The sequence below is a fragment of the Sinocyclocheilus rhinocerous genome, unplaced genomic scaffold (assembly GCF_001515625.1).
Source record: "Sinocyclocheilus rhinocerous isolate Xijiao unplaced genomic scaffold, SAMN03320098_v1.1 scaffold988, whole genome shotgun sequence".
In the NCBI taxonomy this organism is placed as follows: domain Eukaryota; kingdom Metazoa; phylum Chordata; class Actinopteri; order Cypriniformes; family Cyprinidae; genus Sinocyclocheilus; species Sinocyclocheilus rhinocerous.
In genome coordinates, this window is record NW_015650363.1 from 1,285,114 (window position 1) to 1,303,419 (window position 18,306).

Consider the following 18,306-nt stretch of genomic DNA (forward strand, 5'->3'; position numbering starts at 1 on the left):
GCATCCAAATGAGAGAGAGACCGCGAAGCTAGTCGTTTCTTCTTATATTAACTAACGTACTCTACGATTAGCTCAGTGAATAATAATTTTAAAAAAAACATAGACCCGGCTAGAACAAGCGGAGTGATACAAAATTGTGAAAGGGCGTTCCTGTAGCGATACCAGTACAATATCTCACGGTTCTCAACCAATCAGATTTGAGAACCAGAACGAACTGTTTTATAAATATAAATAAATATACAAATATATATATTTGTATATTTATGTTTATTTATATCAAACAACTAACTAAAGAGTTTCTTTTCAGTATTTAAATAGTAGTTAGATTTTAGAGAATTTTAGAGCATTTTGATATCAGGAAAGTCACCCTGACTTTTAATAAAAAAATTAAATATGTGCTCATCATAGAGGTATACTTAGATAATTGCATGTGTGAATGTCAATTTTTAATGTAGTTTTGAATAAGACAAAAATCACATCATTGTGATCACATCACACATCAAAAAAGTGTCACATCATTGACCTCAAAATTACAAAAACCTGAAAAGCTCAACACCCATTATTCAGGTCTAATAGCTCTTCCTGACAGGGAACGTCTGAGTGAGGCAGACGCCCAATGTGTGCTGAAGAATTATTGACATGGCTAGACGCTGACCTCTGAAGACAAACAAGCTCTTTGAGAATGAAAATACTGCATTAGCGCAGCACAAATTGCAGGATGATCGCTTTGACTGGCGTGATTCATCCAAGTCAAGTGACATAAACCACAACATCTTGGAAAAGCCACCCGTCTCCTCCAAGTCCCCAAACAAATACAACTGTCTTGCCGGCAGATTAAAAGCACCACATCTTCACCAAAAACGCTGAAGCGGGATGACTAATTGATTTATCTCGGGGCCCATAAGTCATCTCTTTCCCATAGGCTGACGAGCGGCCCGTGCTGCTTGGTTAAACCGAATAATATCTTGGCGTGATGGTGAGATAGGCAGCTTCAAAGCCAGACAATTGCCCTTTCTTCCGCTCATGGTTACCACCATATATCATTCCGCCACAGCTTTTAAGGAAGCAACAAATTAGGAGTTGTTATGTGGACCCAGGGAATCCCTGCCTTGAGGAGGAAGGAATTTGATGCAGTAAGAGGCCAGAGACCCACCTCTCTTCTAAAGTGCTGACCCGTTTCTTTTCTGGTGCTTGGGAATTGTTTAAGGTGCACATTCTGAATTCATCATAATACAAACAGATCTGGACAGGCTTCCTGGAAAAGTGCAGAAGAGGCAGACGGGAGCTTCTGGAAGAATGTGAATGTGGCGGTGGCCGGGACACTGGGAGTGGATCTTTAATAATGTGGGGAGTAAAAACAAAAGGCCTTTTTATGACTTCTGCATCTATCGGCTACTGAGTGACTTTTTTTCCAAAGTGGCTCTTACATAATATGAGATTTTTTATGTCAAACGTGTCCAAAAAATAATTAAGTAATGGGTCCTGCTGTTACTCTGCCATTAAAATCAGTTGATGGTGCAGGCTGAGACGGCATGAACTGATTGAGGAACGTCTCTTGATTTCCAAAAACCTTTTGTAGGATTTTTTGAGAATGAGCTGATTTAAATTATAAATCATTTTAGTTTCTAACCGTATATATAGGTCAAAATGGATGTGAAACTCTCACCTGATTTGACTGAGTTCAGAGGATCATTTCCTCCACAACGCTGCGTGCTGATTGGCCCATGTCATCTTTAATGATGGAGAGGCAACGGCGTGCTAATGCTTGCTGTCGGGCATCTTCCTGGACCATCAGCTCACCGTACAAATACACACCCATGGCCTGCCACACACACACACACACACACACACACACACACACATACACATACATACACACACACACATACACAAGTATCAAGAAGTGTTCTTTATGAGAAGAAAGCGAGATCTAATCTCTGTTCCTAAACTTAGGGAGCTTCCTTCCAAAGCAGCAACCTGACTGAAAACATTACCTCATAAATGACTGATAAATGAATATATATATATAACAAACACTTTATTGGGGGGTGACAATCATAATTATTATTATTTAATAAATATTTATTGATAAAAACCTAAACTAAAATAAAACAAACTAATTCAATATAAACTATATTGAACTATTAAAGCCTCATTTATTTAATAAAATACAGCCTTCATAATCATAAAAAATATCAAAAATAGTAATTACAATTTAAAACAACTAATTTCTATATACATTTCCAGTGATGACAAAGCTGAATTTTCATCAGTCATTACTCCAGTCTTTAGTGTCACATGATCTTTCAGAAATCATTCTAATACGCCTTTTCTATCATGCATTTCTTGTCATCAACAATGTAAAAAAAAATTTTTTTTTAATATTTCTTTATTTTTTAGGATTTTTTGATGACTAGAAAGTTCAAACGAACAGCATTTATTTGAAATATGAATCTTTTGTAACACTATAAATGTCTTTACTGTCACTTTTGATCAATTTAATGCATCCTTGCTGAATACAATATTTATTTTATATATATTTTATTGTTTTATTGATGATATAAATATATTTTTATCCAAAAAAATATTGTTACCATTTTGTATTTTATTTATTTATTTTTCAACAAGCACACTGTATTCTAGAATTGATTTCTCTATGAAGGATGCATGTGGTGCTGTCTTTGGCAAAAAAAATTATATATCAAAAGACAGAAATTAAAATAACTTCTGAAATGTGTCATGAACATGCCTTAAAAGGCTGCCTATAAAGACAGCTCATTAGGTTTGGGAACAGAGCGCTGGAGAACAACTCATGTACCTGGTCATGGATCAGAAAGAGCTCAACGTCTCGGTATGCTGCTGTGTGTTTATACTTGACCACAAGTTCACACCAGCGATGTTTCACCTAAAAAGAAAGAGACCGATAGAAAGTGATTAAACAAGATGAAAGCAGCTCAACAGCTAAATAATAACACTGAGCTCACGGGAATCACACGTATATGTGGAAATCTGGGAAAGCGCATGACTCTGGTTTTGTTATCAGTCTCTCTCTCTCTCGTGTATAAATGGAGGCTGTGTTAGTGCAGCAGAGCAGAGAGATCACAGACTGGCTCTGTCTCTCCCTCGTTCTCATTCCTGTTCTTGTTCTCTGCTGTCATTCAACTCTTCCTTCACAGTGACCTAACAACAGCAGTGCTGAGCATGGCCCAAAACCTGACCTCATACACGCATGGGAGATCTTATTACACTTAAGTTTCACTGGAACACCAAAAGGTTTTAGGAGTGACAACTGTATTTAAAGGAATATTCCAGGTTTAGTACAAGCTCAATCAGCAGCAATCGTGGCATTATTTTAATTACCATAAAATAATTTCAACTTCTTCCTTGTTTTCTTTGAAAAAAAAATAACACAAACAAAAACTGAGATTACAGTGAGACATTTACAGTTGCAATCAAAATGATTCAACCCCCTTGACCTGCAAGACATTTTGCTGCAGAGAACAACATTTTATGAAAACAATTCAACAACGGCATCAGTAAACTATTAGAAAAAGTTTATTAATGCACATTTGAGTGAATCTGTGAACGCAAAGTTGATGAATGATGAAAATAAAAAATGTAACTGGCTGTAAACATTCATTTTCAAAATTATTCAACCCCCAAAAGTCAAATTTGATGCAGAATCTTTTATTCTTTAAAACCACCCATAACGTTGCTTGTAAGTGCTTTAAAGCTTCTGTCACTACTGGCCCATTCCTCGCTTGAAAAAGCTTCCAGATCACTGATAATCTTTTGCTTTCATGCTCCACTGCCAAATATTTTCAATGAGAATTAAATCTGACTGAACAGGCCACTCAAGAACATTCTACGACTGATCCCTGAAGCAAACATACGTAGATTTGGATGTATACTTTGGGATGGCTGTCCTGCAGGAAAGTCTATTAATCATCAGCTTCAGTCTCTGCACCAAAGGCATCACAATCTTTGCCAAAATGGCCTGATACTTCAAAGAATCCTCAATGTCCTTCATACGGTCACGATTTCCACTTCCTGCAACAGCAAAGCACCCCTATAACAAGACAGGTCCACCTCCATGTTTGACCATTGAGATACTGTTCTTCTGCTTATAAGCTTTGCCTTTTTGCACCAGACATACCACTGATCTGTGGGTCCTAAAAATAAGGCCGCCAGCTGTATCTAGGAAATTTTAATGTCTTGGAAATCTTCATGTAACCTTAGACTTTCTAAAGCAGTGGTTCCCAATCCTGGTCCTGGAGAACCCCCAACACTGCACATTTTAGATGTCTCCCTATTCAAACACACCTGATTCAACTCATCAGCTCATTAGTGAAGACTCCAAGACCTCAAATGTGTGTCAGATAAGAGAGACACCAAAACCGTGCAGTGTTGGGGGTTCTCCAGGACCAGGAATGGGAACCACTGTTCTAAAGTAATAAAACAATTTCTTCTCTATAGCTTTTGTGAGAGCTCTGTTGACTTTGTCATATTTGCTACTCAACTTCAGCACATGCATGGGCTAAATGTATGTATGTGTAACAGCTCAAGCTAATTCAGTTTTTAATAGTTTCTAAAGGCTTAATTGTGTTTTAAGACAATTTTGTTCCTCACCATACAAATAAATGACTTAAAAACAGAAATGTTGAATAATTATGACAGCTGCATTATTAAAAAATCCTATAACTTAAAAACATTACATTATATGCTGACTATCACTTTCAATATGCCAGTAAACTGTTATAGATGCAAGTTTTATAAAATCCTGGATAAAAACACAAGAAAAGCTTGTATTTGTAAAGTACTGCAGTCTCTGAATAATTTTGATTGCAACGGTACAATGGTAGTGAAAATCATTTTAACACATATTGCTTATGTTTTGCGTTTATTTTAATGTTTTTAGATGGTCTCCATTCACTTCCATTGCTAGTGTCTTTTTTCTTTTCTTTTTTTTTAAGAAAACGAAGGAGAAGTTAAAAATGAGTTTTTGTGGTGATTAACATTATGTCACAAATGCTTTTGATTTTGCTTAAGTGAATCACTGGACTCAGGGGTTGGACATATAGTTCTGCATCATAATAAGCGTATTAGTGATTTGAATTGAAATCTCTTGTTCCCATTTCATCTCTTTACGCTTCTATTTGACTCCTCCACACGCAGCAGGGATTTAATTGAGCTCATGGGGCCTGAAGGTGGCAGGCAGTTTAATGATTAATGAAGTAAGATTGTGTGAGTCTGTCTGTGTACAAGTGTGTGAGAATGTTTGCTTTAAGACGAGGTGTGAAGTGACTCAGGAAAACAACAGGAAGCAGCGGCACTGCAAAGAGCCTTCCAGTCACAAATCACCGTCTATTTAAGAAACATGTTCAAATGTCACCGTGCTTAAGAGGTATGAAGTTTTCTCGTTCTCTCCCGCCGACACCATTAACTCCCTTCCGTCCTCACCTGCCTGCAAACCTTATAATTTCAGCTGATCGCAGTTGTGTTTCTTGTTTTGTTCTTTCTCTTTCACGTGTCAGATGTTATGTCATGCATTATTTTAATCAACTGCTTTTCATGCAAAAGTGTGCTCACACATGATTTCCGTCTCCACTGTTCAGTCAGTTTCACTTCACATCTCAGTGCAGGTAAAAACAAATGAACACTCGCCAAGTGATAAATGCTAATAAAAAAGCTGCTTTAGCAAGTAAATAAAACTTGACATAATACATTATTTAAATTACTTTTAATCTAGCATAAAACAAAGATTTTGAAAAAAAGGCCCAGGGATTGTCACATATCTACTAACTTTCACCTCAGTGGAAAATTTACCATTCTACCTCTATATGAAATTTATGTGGGAACATATTCATAGATCAGAAATCTATGTGGCAACATGTTGATTTTGGTAAACCAGCAAAGTGAATTAATGAGGAAAAATATGTTTTATGACTGGTACTTTTTATTTTCACCAATTGACTGGCTTGATTATTTATGATGATGCAAGTGGCCTGCGCTCTTTGCATCAAATGTGGAAAAGCAACTAAGCTGTTGTTGATGTTAAATATGCATATACATACCAAACATTTTTCCCTTGACACAAAAAAAGTTGCTATTTATTTGTGATGGAAATGTTGGCAGGCAGGTACAAATCTGAACTACTGGCTGGTTGGGCTTTGTGAACTTGTGAAAGACTTGCGAAAAAAAACAACACACACAGAATAAGAACAAAACCCTTTCCCGTCAGGGTCCCAGAACCGCCTGGAGCCCACAAAAGCCACAGTGACGACAGCCACATACTAGAGAAAACACACATCAGTGATTAGCAGTAGGGCAAATCCTTCAGATTCACACACAGAATAGCAGGCCTGGTGTGCGTCTGTCTAGACACAAACAGCAAGCAACCTGCGTGTATGGGAGAAAGGATCTCGCCTGGGGAAGAGTTAATGACAATGCTGATCCAAACTCCCACAACAGGAAGACATTTAGTTCAGTCAGACAGCCTGACCTACATTAACCTAACCTGAGGACACTTGAAGAATCCAATAAACTTAATACACACATAGCATCAGGTAGCTCACTCATTAAAACTGACGGGAAGAGGAAGAATTTAAGAGACACTGTAGGTGGTGAATGGGAGAGAAAAATTGTGCGAATGATGAGCTGATGGCTTAAAGGGATAGTTCATCCAATTACTAACATTTCACTCCATTTCTTGCACAAAACTTTAAACCCAGCATATGAACAGTATGAAATACTGATGTTTTTAAGTAATACATTTAAATGTATTTACAACAATACATCATAAAAATATTACATATTATTATATATCATTTAAGTTAATCGATTATAATGTTATTTATACACTATCATTCCATTTCAAATATATACTGTTCTTTTCAACTTTCCATTTATCAAAGGATCCCAAGAAAAAATGTATCAGGGTTTCTACAAAAATATTAAGCAGCAACATTTTTAATAGTAAGAAATGTTTCTTGAGCACCAAATCAGCATAAAACTTTCCATTTATCAAAGGATCCCAAGAAAAAATGTATCAGGGTTTCTACAAAAATATTAAGCAGCAGCATTTTTAATAGTAAGAAATGTTTCTTGAGCACCAAATCAGCATATTAGAATGATTTCTAAAGGATCATGTGACCATTTGAAGACTGAAGTAGTGGCTGCTGAAAATTCAGCTTTGCATCACAGGAATAAACAGTTGTTTTAAATTGTCCTAATATTACTGTTTTTCTGTATTTTCGATCAAATAAATCCAGCCTTGGATGGCATAAGAGACTTTTTTGAAAAGCACGAAAAAAATATGTCAAACATTACTTTTGAACATTAGAGTATATCATGGGCGTTGGAAGAAAAAAATGTGAGTGGGTGCTCCTCCAGAAAATTTTTACTGGAGTAGATGCCATTTCCTGTATTCTGGTTCCTTTTAATTAAACAATTGCTGTTATAGCCTAAAACAGTTACCATATACCTGACAAGGTTTCCCAACAATTAACACAGCAACAAAAGTCTAGTAAGTTGTTTTGAACAAAAAAATGGATGTACTGTAGCTAGCTAGCCTAGCAAAAACGTCAGATAACTGTAAGCGCTATAACAACATAGTGTAATTGTAACTGTAATTCAACGCTGCAACAAAGACTACATGATGCCATTAAAAGCAACAGGTGAAAAAATGATGAACATTCACTTTAATATCAGCTTGTTTAATGTCAATATGTGAGCACACAGTCAGACACACAGTATAGTTTAATTTATATGGACGCTGAATGTGCCAAGTGGAATGGATTTGACGAAGCAGCAGCATGAAAGTCAAGGCTGTAGCTAAAACACGGAATGGAGTTTAATTTATTAGGGCATTCCTCAAGTGGAATAGATTTGACTGAAGGCATCTGAAAAGTGAACAAACACATGCGCTGAATTAGAGACGGTAAAAGTTAAATATCATTGGTCTTAAAAAAATGGGTGGGTCTTGTCCCACCTACATACAATGGTTCCGGCACCCATGGTGTATATATTCAATTACAATTTGTTCGTTAACTTTTCAAATATGTTGGCTTCTTAGAGCTTGTGGCCTCATGGGATAGCAAAGTGTCCACGGGTTTCACTTTTTAGAATTTCAGCAGATGCAATACATCATTCAGATTTTGTTAATTAACTACTTTTTCTGTGTAGAAGAGAAGTATGTACTACCAGACAGAGATTGTATGGAAAAGAGCAGCCTGGACATTCTGTAAAATTTTAGATTTCAACAGAAGAACATAAAACATATACATTTCAGAAGACATCTGAGTGAGCAGATGACAAAACTTTCATTTTTGAATGCACTGTTCCTTTAAAGCAAGATCATGCCTGATCACTATTGGCTGACCCCTGTGTGCCCACAGCGGACTGAAGTAGCATGCCACGAGCATCAGTGATTACACTCTGCATCTGTGGGAGCGTTTCTGTGTGCATGTACATGTATGCTTGTAATAATAAATTGTGGAATGTGCCGTGTAATTACTGCATCTCTGGAGAGAGAGGGAGAGAGAAAGAGACGCAGGCAGGCACACTGCAGCTGTCCTGCCTCAGGGACCTCCCCAGGAATGCAGCTCAACTCTGATCCCCTCTGCAGCTGCCGGGTCTATACGGGGCACAGGGGAGGGCACACCGACACACATGCACGTAATTTCAATTACGAAAACCTGTAACCATGCAGGCACAAGCTTGTATCATGCACAAGCTAATATCCCAATACGTGCCTTTTAAAACAAGTAGCTTAAGCCATGTTGGGCACATGGTGACATTATGAGCACATTGAGATTGATATAAAGATATGCCAGCCATACATGGACTTCCTGATACAGCAGATGGCGGAACTACAGAGGCTCTGTCCAAACCAAATAAAAACCTCAGGTCATTTATCACCAGTGATGCAATATTTCATAATATGTCAAGAGCGGAACCCTTAACTGTTGTAGTGCTTGGCGTGGGTCACGCCGCCCTGGGATGAGATCATTCCAGAAGTCCCTGTTTGATCTGTGAGTTTAATTACTGTACAATTAAGTTATTTGGTTAATGCTGATTGTGCTTTCTGATCGTTTTAATGTAGTGGTTACAGTTATTGGGTCTCATTCATTAATAATTGTGTACAGCAAATGTTCCCACGCAAAATGTCCAGGTGCATATTATTCTCACACACATAATTCTCAATCTAATGTTGAGAGAAAATTATTATTCTAAACAAGAGAGGACGTCCCCGCAGTACTTGGCATAATACATGCGCAAATCACCATATAAGGGCTTTCTGCACCTGAACAGATGCAAACACATCCTTGCACTCTCTCTAAGATGAGCTCTGAGAAGATGAGTAAAACCAGGTGTGCCATTTTCAAAACCACTTTCAGTTTTATTTTATATAAATATAATTGCTGTTAACTTAAAAATATTTTATCAAAAGTGACAGTAAACACTTTTACATTACAAAAGATTTGTTAATACTGTAAAAATACGTTCTTTTGAACTTTCTATTTATTCAAAGAATCCTGAAAAAGCATCACGGTTTTCACAAAAAATTTCGCAACTGTTAATATCAGCATGTTTGATTTCTGATGGATCATGTGACCCTGAAGACTGGAGTAATGATGCTGAAAATTCAGCTTTGCCATCACAAGAACAAATTACACTTTAAAATATATTAAAATAGAAAGCAGGTATTTAAAATGATAATAATATGTCACATGATTACGGTTTTACTATATTTTTATGAAATAAATGCAGTCTTGGTGAGCATAAGAGACTTCTTAAAAAAAAAAAAACTATAAAAACCTTACCAACCCCAAAATATTGAATAGTAGTGTATATATTTAATTATAGACATTTTTCATTAACTTTTTATGTAGAACCAGATAAAGCTATACCGTGTAATTTTTTGCTATCCTGAAATAAATAATACTTACTTTAGGGTTATTTATTTCAAGGGTTACTTAGGTATTCAATTATTAATAATAATAATAATACATACATACATTCATACAGGTGTATATCCTACATTTAGAAAAAAATTAAGTGCAAACCTACTGATGAATTATAATTTTTGTGTAAAAATGTTTGCGCACAGGTTTTATGAACAAATACTTGCGTATATGTGGTAATCAAACAAGTGTTTTATGTTATCATTGTTTCATATTATTTAGATTCCGATTCCAAAAATTATTTTCAGTTGAAACGGCTGTCATCTGACCTCTCATCAAGCAGCCCATGTTACGATTCATGTGATTTTTCTCCTGGCTGTAGGAACACACAAGGCACATCTAGACTTCTGATATGCCTTTTATCAGTCGCTCTCTGCCTGGCTGGTTGTCTGTGTGTGAACTTTGCGACCGACCGACCGGCCGACTTACAATGTATTCTGTGTGCCTGAGCGACAGATGGTACTCGCACTCACACGCGCAATACACACACACACGCGCAATACACACACACACACACACACACACACACACACACACACACGAGAGTCCTCACATGAAACAGCATACCACAACGCTTAGCCCTCACACTTTTGCCTGTGCTCGTACGAAATACACGGCACACATGACGCATCAAGGAGTGAGCGGTGCTATTCTCTCCTGATTGGCATGCTTATTCTTAGCGGAATCCATCCAAAATACTGTTAAAACACTTGAAAAATGTGCAGGCTTCTGAAGTACTATATTGTGTAATGGAATGGATGCTGTATTGAAGGCGTATGTCCTAAAACCCATGTCCTAAATTTGATCCGCTAGTATTCTTCTAAATGCACCATAGTGTTATAATTCATTTAAGTATAAACAAAATATTCTCTAAAGCAAACAAGTGATAGTTTCAGCTGGTTTATTTTAAATAAGGCAATAAAAAAAAACTCAGGTCAAATTCAGCAAATGAAATTCTTACATTTTCTAAAGAGAACGTAAAAAAAAAACAAGTAGTGCTTGCCTGTGCAAAACTACCACAATAAGATGCTGTAGGTGGCATGCAGTTGCTAAGGTGTTCTGAGTGTTTTTAGAATTCTGCTATGCGGTTGCTAGGGTGTTCTGGCTGGTTGCTAACATGGTTGCTTGAAGGGGCGGTCACACAGCTGTTTTTGTTCGACTGACTTACATTCATACGCATGCAAATGCGTCAGACCAGAAACGCAAGCTAGTGCAAAAACTTTCGCATTTCGCCGCATTCCAAAGTTCAAGCTTGGTGAACTCTGACCTGCGAATCAGAGCGTGACGTCATATCAGGACTGTTGCAGCGTACGAAGAAATTTTGCATGCTCAAAGTCTAGTGTGACCGCGGCTTAAGGCTGGAATAACAGATCTGAACAGATTTTAAAAACTGGGCATCATACACTTACAGACTTGTTAAACAGTCACAGAGGAAAAACTGACCATCATACACTAAACGACTGACGATTATACACTACCAGACTTGTTCCGATCACAACAAACTCATGCAGAAATGTGCACCTTGTTGATAGGAGACACATGACAAATCACTTGAAAATTAAACATGTTTAATATCCTCCAACTGGTTAGATTCATAGACTGAAGCTAAAAAATCTGAGTCTGTGACCATCATACACTATGTGATTTTTGATGAAATCTGTCAACTCAAATCTGCAGAGTGGCTCTAACTTTCGGCAACTAGCGGCAACTTCTCCAGACAGTAAATTGGGGCAAAAATCTGAGAAACAATTGTGTAGTGTATTCCAGCCTTTATAGGTTCAGTCAAAAGATCCCATTTCCAGTTTTTAGTGATATTTTGATCTCTAGGTATGGCTCAGAACACTCCATCAATGCAAGTCTTCAGGATGTTTCCACCCATTTTACTGTATGCCAGGTGAAAATTATAAGTCTGATCGCTTCACAGAAGTAAATAGCACACTTCTCTTCAACAAGCCACACACTTAGAGACATAATTCATATCTGTAGACGAGTCATGACTAGTTGCATTTAATACTCAGGGTTAGGGGTTTGTTTAAATCCCTAACCCTTAGTGTAAGCAATATTAATGGCCATGCTTGCCTTTGCAAGCACCACTAATTATGAAATATCCAGTGATTAATTTCTTATGTGAGAACAACACCCACTCATGACCCACACAGACCCGAGTGGCGCCGACCACACCTCTCAACTTTATTGTGACCTTAAAGCAATTTTCATGCAGCGCTAATAATTATGCACAGCTAATAAGGATTCACGTCTATTTTAAAACATGAAAATTATGTGTCAGCAGCAATTCTCAAAAGGAAAAACAAACTCTAAATGGCGACGGTGCTTCAGGATGGTAAAAAAATGGCTAGCGGGCAGGAGAATTAAATCTGTCTGAAAGAAAAGATGACTGTCGGAGCCTGGGAGCAGCAGCGGAGAAAAGGAGCCAGAGAGCGGGTGGGACGGAGGGAGGGGCATGTGGTAGTAATAACATGATTTATTTTTAGTGGGCCTTTTGTTTTTCCTGGAAGATCTTGATGAAAACCTCCCATTGGGCCTCAGTTTGAAACTAACTGTGGTAGTCTGGGACTTACTGTGGTCACCATTTCCTATTATCTTACATCTTTCACGCTGCCAAATAGTGCTTCATTTCAAAAGAACGTTGTGGTAGGTCACTGCTGGCCTGCCAAATTTTTCTCCCAAACAGAAGCTGGCCTCCTCTGAATTGACTAAGAATCACAAAGTGGCCTAATTGGCTGCTGGGACAGTAATTGAATCAGGAGGCAAATACCACAGAGGTTAGTGTTTGGCTAGTGTGTACTTCTCAAAGAGTGCAGTGCTCGGCCTGAAACCCCTGTAAGTCTTAAGAAGAAAACTCCACATAATCTGAGAGAAATCAGATACTGTAGCTTCACTTGCACTCGTCTGATATGCCCAAGCAAGAGGACGTTTCAGGGAATTCAAGTAGACATGATATTTTCGAAACCTCTCTATCTTAAACAGAATGATGAGATTACTTACAAATAAATGCATGCAACTTATTCGGTAGGGTGAAAGGATAAATGCCAGTGGTTTTAGTGTTACAGTATACAAACTCTAGAATGAGAGCGACCTAGAATGATAAGACTGATGGATTGATGTGGTTTTTCAGCTGTGAACATAAGAGGTGTTGGTGGAGACATGACTAATGAGTTCAGCCTGCCTCAATATTTGAAAGGGTGTGGAGAGGAAACAGCAAAAGAAATGAAGGTATTAAGAACACTTAGTGTGCAATACAATGAAAAATAATTATTCTTTTTTCAAATAGTTCTCCTGAACACTCCACCCCCAAACTCCTAAAAATGGTTACACATCTCTTCATATTAAACTGGGATACAACAAACTATTATAATGAAAGGGATCAGCCTTCAACAACAATGAACTGCTACGACACTAATAGGCAATAAGGTGAATGCACTGAAGCTGTAAAACAGATGTTTTTAGTTTCCTGACTGTCTCAAGCAAGAATTCAACGTAATTGATGAGACCACAAAAGTCTCATCAATTCAGTCAACAGTCTCAATAGAGATAAATATACATATGGCTAAGCAGTAGTGATGCTGGGAGCAGGTCTGGAGGTGAAGTAAACAGTCCAATGCGGTGGTGTGTGGTGGAAATATATGTAGGAGTGTTGGTTACCTCAGCATCCTGGGCTTGTAGGTTATAAGTGGTCTGAAGGAGTCTCAGCGTGGACAGACTCAGCTTTGGTTCCTCTAGAAGAAACTCCACCAGAAGAACCAGCTGCTCTGGACTCAACTGAAACAGAAAAACAAAACAGTTATAAATAATTTCATACAGCTAACATATACAGTGGGGTCCAAAATTGTATATATATATATTATATGAGCAGAGTGAAGACATTTATAATGTTACAAAATATTTCTACTTCAAATAAATGTTGTTTTAAACTTTCTATTCATCAATGAATCCTGAAATAAATGTATCAGGGTTTCCAGAAAAATGTTAAGCAGAACAACCGTTTTCAAAATTGATAACAATAAGATATGTTTCTTGAGCACCAAAATGATTTCTGAAGGATCATGTGTCAGTGAAGACTGAAGTAATGGCTGCTGAAAATTCAGCTTTGCCATCACAGGAATAAATTACATTAAAAAATATATATTTGTAATTTAAATTGTGATAATATTTTACAATATTACTGTTTGTACTGCCTTTTTAATCAAATAAATGCAGCCTTGGTTTGCATAAGAGAACCTTCCTTCAAAAACATTATAAAATCTTCAAAATTTTGAACAGTAGTTTATTCAGTACACATTCTTTTATTTTTGCTTTCTAAAAACTACAATATTTTAACATCGCAAATTACAGTATCGGTAAATAATAAAGTGTCAAGTTGAACCCCCCAAAAATTTATTTTTTGGTTCAAGTTGACACCCAGATTTTTAAAACAATAATACTTTCTATTTATTCATTTATTTTGTTTAAATTTAATTTAGCATGCTTGTGGTATTTTTTTAAGTTCATAATTTAAATAAGACACAATCGGACATGTAGTCTAAGGTTCAAATAAGCCACACCACAAAATTATTTACAGGCTTCAAATACCATCAAAAATAACATCCATGAACCATGATGGCATTTCAGAAGGTTGAATAGGACATCAATGCTGTCTTTGAAGACTATCAGAGAGCCAAGCAGGAAAAGAAGAGCATTCCAGCGAGGTAGAACGAGAGTGAGAGGAAATAACATAGTGCATATTAAACCTCCCTCCGTTAAAAGAGCTCCTCTGATAATCGTCAGAATAAAAGGAAAATCACATTTCTCTCTCTTCTCGAAAAAGCAAAGTCTGCATAATGGTTTCTAGAGTATAGACAGCTAATGGAGGGAAGGAATGCTTTGGGATTTGAGCGCTGGAAAGATGCTTTAAAGTCTCATCTTGCAGTATGGAAATCAGGCCTAAACCAATTATTGCATGAAATGGCTATATTTACAGGGGATTATGTTTTTTTTAATTCTTAGTCAGCTTACTCTTGTTTTAACCCATTTTTCAGTCACTATAATGTAACATTCAAGATGTAAGAAACCGTACAACGAAACAAGTCACAGCAGTTTCAGACAGGTAGAAATGAAAAGCCCCATGTGCCATACATTGCCATGAGATTATCAAAAAATGTGCTGCCCTTTGAAAGCAACGACAGAAATTATGAGTCATCCTCATAACACATCCCGACAAACGTTTATAAAGGCACAACGTAAGTCACAGCGAAATAATCAAGAATATCGCTGACCTGACAGCATGCCTATATTATTTGCTGGTGCAGGTAAGAAGGAAGACAGAGAAGGAAATTATGTCCTGCTGCTTTTATCTCAAGTCAAAAATCCTGTCAAAATTTATGGGAAAAAAGTTTGCAACTGTGGTTGACAGAAATTTACTGTAAAATACAGTGATAATATTTCAGACGTTGGTGTCTGCATATTTTACACTTTATAATGATTCATCTCATTATGGATATAATATTAATATACCACTCTACTTGAACTATTAAAATACTTTTCATATTTTAAAAATTTCTGATAATTACCATAATAACACAAGTAAAAGACCACATAATTAATTCAAGTTAAAGGGTTAGTTCACCCAAAAATGAAAATTCTGTCATTAAGTACTCACCCTCGTGTTGTTCCAAACCCATAAGACCTTCGTTCATCTTCGGAACGCAATTTAAGATATTTTTGATGAAATCTGAGGGCTCTCTGACCCTCCCATAGACAGCAAGGTAACTACCACGTTCAAGGTCCAGAAAAGTACCAAGATGATCGACAACGCGCGTTCACGACAGTACCATGACGCGAGCGTGTGACGCCGCAGGCGCTGACCCAGATCTGGCGTGATGACGTCATTACGCCGGATGGGTCAGTGCCGGCGCCGCCACACTCACACGATCATCTTGGTACTTTTCTGGACCTTGAACGTGGTAGTTACCTTGCTGTCTATGGGAGGGTCAGAGAGCCCTTATATTTCATCAAAAATATCTTAAATTGTGTTCCGAAAATGAACGAAGGTCTTACGGGTTTCGAACAACACGAGGGTGAGTAAGTAATGATTTTTGGGTGAACTAACCCTTTAAGCTAAATTGGCCTTACCATTAATATGACACTAAAATAAAGCAATAAACATGAACAACTGAAACAATATTTCACTAAACAATTAAAATATATATCTAAAATACTTTTACATATACATTTTATTTGTTTAGTAAATATAGTAAAAGTACATTTGTTTTTTGTTGAATATAAAATATAAACATTACTGTATATAATATAAGTTTTATATATATTGTTAAATATGATTCTTGATTATATAAAATACAAAAACTATACAAATATAAAACACATTTTCTACAGTATTTTGCAGAAAAAAAATATGTTCCATTAAATCTAGTAGAATTTTCACTATATACTACATGGTAAAGTAACTTAGTTAACCAATTAACAGATTTTTACTCTAGCATTTCTGCAGAGAGAGCAGACTGATATGGCTGTAGATGAAGAGAGAAACAGGAAAAGGGAAATGATGGAGTGAGCGAGGGACACATAGACAGAAAGCGAGAGAGAGCTGGCAGAAAGAGTGATGTGGTAGGAGATGGGTGGTGGCAGGCCTGCTATTATTACTCCATTATCACATCAGGATCTGTAGAGCAGTGATGCACAGTCTCCCCCCTCCTTCCCTTTCTCTGTCCGGCCAAACCCACACACACACACACACACACACACACACACCGCTGCTTAGCCTGGGACATCTCTCATTCACAGCTCCTGCTGTATTAAATTAGTTACACCTTAATATGGTGAATGAAGTTAGCAACAATCATTATCATTTAGCATTTTCAAATCACTACTCATGGATGCAACTTTATCAACAACTTGATCCGTTGAAATATCCTTCCCTAAAATGGTTAGGAAATGTAATGCTGCACCCCGCCTAACCAAAATAAGAACTATATTTGTCTACACACACACACACACACACACACACACACACACACACACCGCTGCTTAGCCTGGGACATCTCTCATTCACAGCTCCTGCTGTATTAAATTAGTTACACCTTAATATGGTGAATGAAGTTAGCAACAATCATTATCATTTAGCATTTTCAAATCACTACTCATGGATGCAACTTTATCAACAACTTGATCCGTTGAAATATCCTTCCCTAAAATGGTTAGGAAATGTAATGCTGCACCCCGCCTAACCAAAATAAGAACTATATTTGTCTACATTACTGAAAGAGGGAACTATTTCACTCTTGACTGCTCTGTGGCCATTCAAGACCTTAAAAGAACCAGAACCCGGGACAAAACAACTGTGTCAAATAAAAGCAAAATTACAGGAATTTGACCGTGAGAAACCCAATAAAGTCATCCCGCTCTGAAGAATAAGTGGCAAGGGTCAACTGTTTTCCCGCTCAAATCCGCTGTGAAGAATTAATGTGGTGGAAAGCAAAGACTTCTCACTTTCGGCCGATAAGCGGGTGCGTCGCCGCCTCGGCCTCCTCTCTGTCATTAAGAGCCATTCAAGGGCCCACCCAAGATCATCGGATCCGCCGCCTTTGAAAGACGAGAGGAATTTAAAGTCATAAAAGATAGAGGGGAGACGAAAGCCCTCCTCTACACTCAATTTGCCTCAGGGAATGGCAATTGTTTCGGGATGGCAATAAAAACTTTTCCACACAAGGAACAAGTCCACTCCTCTTATCAAAAACAGGGCAGAAAAGAAAGTGAGGTGAGGTGATCAGCTATCCGGGGGAAACACCCTCTCACAATACATCACTCTGCAAAAGTTAAACGGGGTTTTCCGTCACTTGGTTGGACCTAAGGAGCAATTTGAAGACTGGATTTTGGTGTCATGAAGGTTTTTGACTGTTTTTGGGTCATTTTTTGTCCTATCGATTAGTTTATTCAAAAATACATGAAAAAATGCATGCATATGACTTGAATACAGCTTTTCTACTATGAGCATGTTTTTAACTAGATTTTTAAAATAATAATAATAATAATAATAATGATAATAATTCTTAACCTTAAAAAGTTTGGTGTAATCTTTTATTATCATTTCTTAGAAAAACAATTTTAAAAAATCTGCTTCACTGATTAATAATATTTGAACAAATTTTGTCCACCAAACTAAAGTCATGTGGTGTGACTAACATGCAGAAAAAAAAACATAAAACAGGAAATGATCTCATGATATCATTTACCCTCATGACTGTGTGTCAGTAAGTCTTAAAATAAGATAATATTTACATTTGACAATGTATTCAGATATTAGACAAAGCCAGGTTAGTTCAAGCTG

At 37.2% G+C, this 18,306-nt stretch overlaps 1 pseudogene; it reads right to left on the reverse strand.

The window, feature by feature from the left end:
* Positions 1–18,306, reverse strand: part of LOC107711820 (aminopeptidase O-like) — a 76,518-nt pseudogene that overhangs the window by 7,720 nt on the left and 50,492 nt on the right.